This window comes from Gekko japonicus, unplaced genomic scaffold (genome assembly GCF_001447785.1).
Source record: "Gekko japonicus isolate JY-2015 unplaced genomic scaffold, Gekko_japonicus_V1.1 scaffold1451, whole genome shotgun sequence".
In the NCBI taxonomy this organism is placed as follows: Eukaryota; Metazoa; Chordata; class Lepidosauria; order Squamata; family Gekkonidae; genus Gekko; species Gekko japonicus.
In genome coordinates, this window is record NW_015164230.1 from 4,413 (window position 1) to 8,824 (window position 4,412).

Here is a 4,412-nt window from a genome sequence, read left to right on the forward strand (position 1 = left end):
GTCGGGGGTGTGGCCTAATATGCTAATGAGTTTCTGCTGTTGGGTGTGGCCTAATATGCTAATGAGTTCCTGCTGGGCTTTTTCTACAAAAAGAGCCCTGGAAGACGACTTCAGAAGAGGGAATGCAAACTGTCCCCCCTGCCTTCCCCCAAATATTTATATCCTGTATCCTATATCGAGCTTGGTGCTTGCGCTGGTGTGTGAATGCCTCCTGTCCCTAGAACCGCAACTACTTTAAAGGTAAAGCCAGTCGAATCCGACTCTAGGGTTGCAGTGCTCATCTCTGTTTCAAAGCTGAAGAGCCAGCGCTGTCCGAAGACGTTTCCATGGTCACGTGGCCGGCATGACTAAACACCGAGGCGCACGGAACGCTGTCACCTTCCCACCGAAGTGGTACCTATTTATCTACTTGCAATTTCTTGCTTTCGAACTGCTAGGTTGGCAGGAGCCGGAACTAGAGACGGGAGCTCACTCTGTCATGTGGCACACTCGGGTCTCGAACTGCTGAACTACCGACCTTCCACAGCCTGCAGTTCAGCGTCTTAACCACTTGAGCCACTTTACAGGTGGGCAGAAGCCAGCCAGGCAGCCAGATCTGGAGGCACTTCTGAGACCTGCTTTAGGAACCTGGTGTCTCTCCACAGCACCAGCTAAAAAGCGTTGGTAAACGGGGGTGTCCTTGGTCAGGTGTTTTCAGCAGGCCCCCCTTCGTCTCAAAGAAACAGACACAATTATTATTCTCCTGCAGCTTCTGACTTTCTCTCCCCCCCCCCCCCCCCCGGGCAGGGCAATGTGGGTAGTGTTTTGAAGTCGGTGGACCTTTTGCCGACCTGGAGCCTTGGCCAATGCCAACTTTGCCCTCATTAGGAGAGCTGGCCTCGGGGGGGGGGGGTGTATTGAGGCAGGAGTTCCGACGAGATGGGATGGTCTCTGTGGATCTCTCTCTACGGTCTCTTGCTCTAAGGCATGTTGAGGATACACATATAAAAGGTAAAGGTTCCCTTGCTCGAAAGCCAGTCGAATCTGACTCTAGGGTTGCGGTACTCATCTCCGTTTCCAAGCTGAAGAGCCAGCGCTGTCCGAAGATGTTTCCATGGTCATGTGGCCGGCATGACTAAACACCGAGGCGCACGGAACGCTGTTCCCTTCCCACCGAAGTGGTACCTATTTATCTACTTGCAATTTCTTGCTTTCGAACTGCTAGGTTGGCAGGAGCTGGCACTAGAGACGGGAGCTCACTCCGTCATGCGGTACACTCGGGTCTTGAACTGCTGAACTACCGGCCTTCCACAGCCTGCAGTTCAGCGTCTTAACCACTTGAGCCAGCGTAACCACTTGAGGATACACGTATACAGCCTGTTTAAGCTTAAGTCTGGCAAAGCCAACATTGGCGGGGTGGCAGCAGCTTGGAATACACGGCCGCAGGGGCGACGGCCGTGAGCAAGCGGGCGGCTTGGCTCAAAGGCAGCTGGGAGATAGCACAAATGTTATGAACTCAAGACCACGCGGCCCACGCAGGGGGTAGGCTTGCGTCTGAGGACACGGCTTCTCCCAAAACGTGAAACGCCAGCCAGCAGCTTGCATGTGCCGGAAAGCGGCAGGGAGTCTCAGAACCCTTCTCTTGCCAGCAACTTCCACCCGTTTCTTCCTCGCGGTCCTCTTTTTGTCTCCTGTTCCACTGCTGAAGCAGAAATAAAGTCTGCCTGGGGGAGGAATCTAGGGAGGAAAGTGGCTGCTTCGCCAGTGGAAACGGCAGCAGCCCTCCTCGCTGTCGTTTCCCGCCGAGTGGGCAGCCAGTAGAGGATTCACTACGCTGACTTTTAGCCTTATTGATACGTGTGATCCGTTTGTGAGTTCTGGGGCCGTTTGGTGAGCGGGATACATCCATCAGCATAAGCGAAACTTCCGGAAGGGTTCGGCGGGCCATCTGCCCCCACCTGCCTGGACTGGGGCCGAATGTCTTGTAAAATGCTCAGTAATGCAGTTTCTTCCCCTCCTTCTCCCTTCCCGTAGACTTTTACAAAATGAGATGCGGCCTCCGAGGCCCCAATCAGAAGCAGGAAGAGGAGTGAGGGGAGGGGCGATTTAACCCTTTCGGCCCAGACGCTTCTCTGTCCAGAATTGGCTTTTCCCAAGTCACTCACCCTCATGAAATAATGTCACATTATCAAGGGATAGACTAAGGAAACGCCGTGGAATGGACACTAAATGAGGCAAGTTTTTTAGCCTCCCGTTCACAGATTTTTGTCTCCGCTCAGGAACGAAGGCTCCAGAGCAATCTAATTTATGCAGCAGCCAAATCATTCACTCACAATTTTAATGCCAGTAGCTCACGAATTAGAATTTTTGCTCAAAAGACTCCACAGCTTAGAGGGAACATTGCCTATGACGCTATAAAATAAGATATAAACGGCACAATAACGAATACAGGCAGTGCACAATTTTCAAATAATTCGAAACGTCGTGAATGCACCATAAATTCCAAAGAATACAAAATCGGAAGCAATCCCGGAATCTCCGTTGAGGATTGCTTCCAATTTTGAACTCTTTGGAATTTATGGTGTATTCACTGTGTTTTGAATTCTTTGAAGATTGTGTACTGTATTCATTATTGTGCCATTTATGTCTTATTTAAATTATTTTATAGCGTTATAGGCTTTTTGCCTCTGTTAGCGTCTATAATGAAACTGAAGCTCAAATACTTTGGCCACCCAATGAGAAGGGAGCACTCCCTGGAGAAGACCCTGATGCTGGGAAAGATTGAAGGTCAAAGAACATAAGAACATAAGAACATAAGAGATGCCAATGTTGGATCAGGCCAAAGGCCCATCCAGTCCAACACTCTGTATCCCACAGTGGCCAGAAATACCAGTGCCATCAGGAGGTCCACCAGTGGGGCCAGGACATTAGAAGCCCTCCCACTGTTGACCCCCCCCCAAGCACCAAGATGACAGAGCATCACTTGCCCCAGAGTCCCTATCTATACCTTGTGGCTAATAGCCACTGATGGACCTCTGCTCCATATGCTTATCTAATTCCCTTTTGAAGCCGTCCATGCTTGTAGCTGCCACCACTTCCTGTGGCAGTGAATTCCAAGTGTTAATCACTCTTTGGGTGAAGAAGTACTTCCTTTTATCCGTTCTAACCCGACCGCTCAGCAATTTCATGGAGTGCCCACGGGTTCTTGTATTGTGAGAAAGGGAGAAAAGTACCTCTTTCTCTACCTGCTCTTTCCCATGCATAATCTTATAAACCTCAATCATGTCACCCCTCAGTCGTCGTTTCTCCAAGCTAAAGAGCCCTAAGCGCCTTAACCGTTCCTCATAGGGAAAGTGTTCCAACCCTTTTATCATTCGAGTTGCTCTTTTCTGCACTTTTTCCAAAGCTATAATATCCTTTTTAAGGTGTGGTGACCAGAATTGCACACAGTATTCCAGATGAGGTCGCACCATTGATTTATATAGCGGCATTATGATATTGGCTGATCTGTTTACAATACCCTTCCTAATAATCCCCAGCATAGCATTGGCCTTCTTTATTGCAGTCACACACTGTCTCGACATTTTCAGTGAGTTATCTACTACAACTCCAAGATCTCTCTCTTGATCTGTCTCTGCCAGTTCAGACCCCATCAACGTGTATTTATAGTTAGGATTTTTGGCTCCAATGTGCATCACCTTGCACTTGGCCACATTGAACCCCATTTGCCATGTTGACGCCCACTCGCCCAACTTTGACAGATCCCTTTGGAGTGCCTCACAATCCTCACTGGTTTTCACCACCCTGAACAACTTCGTATCATCCGCAAATTTAGCCACTTCACTGCTTACTCCCAACTCCAAATCATTAATGAACAAGTTAAAAAGCAGTGGACCAAGTACTGATCCCTGTGGTACCCCACTGCTTACACCCCTCCACTGGGAGAACTGCCCATTTATACTCACTCTCTGTTTTCTATTAATTAGCCAGTTTTTGATCCATAAAAGGACTTGTCCTTTTATCCCATGATTTTTGAGCTTGCTTAGGAGCCTTTGATGAGGAACTTTATCAAAAGCTTTCTGGAAGTCAAGGTAAACAATATCTATTGGATCCCCCTTGTCCACATGTTTGTTCACCCCCTCAAAGAACATTAACAGGTTAGTGAGACAAGATCTTCCCTTACAGAACCCATGTTGAGTCTGCCTCAATAGGTTTTGTTCATCTATGTGCCTACTAATTCTTTCCTTAATAATGGTTTCCACCAATTTACCCGGTATCGACGTCAGACTGACTGGCCTGTAATTTCCCGGATCTCCTCTGGAACCCTTTTTAAAGATGGGAGTGACATTAGCTACCTTCCAGTCCTCAGGAATGGAGGCTGATTTTAAGGAGAGATTACATATTTTTGTCAGGAGATCCACAAGTTCACAATT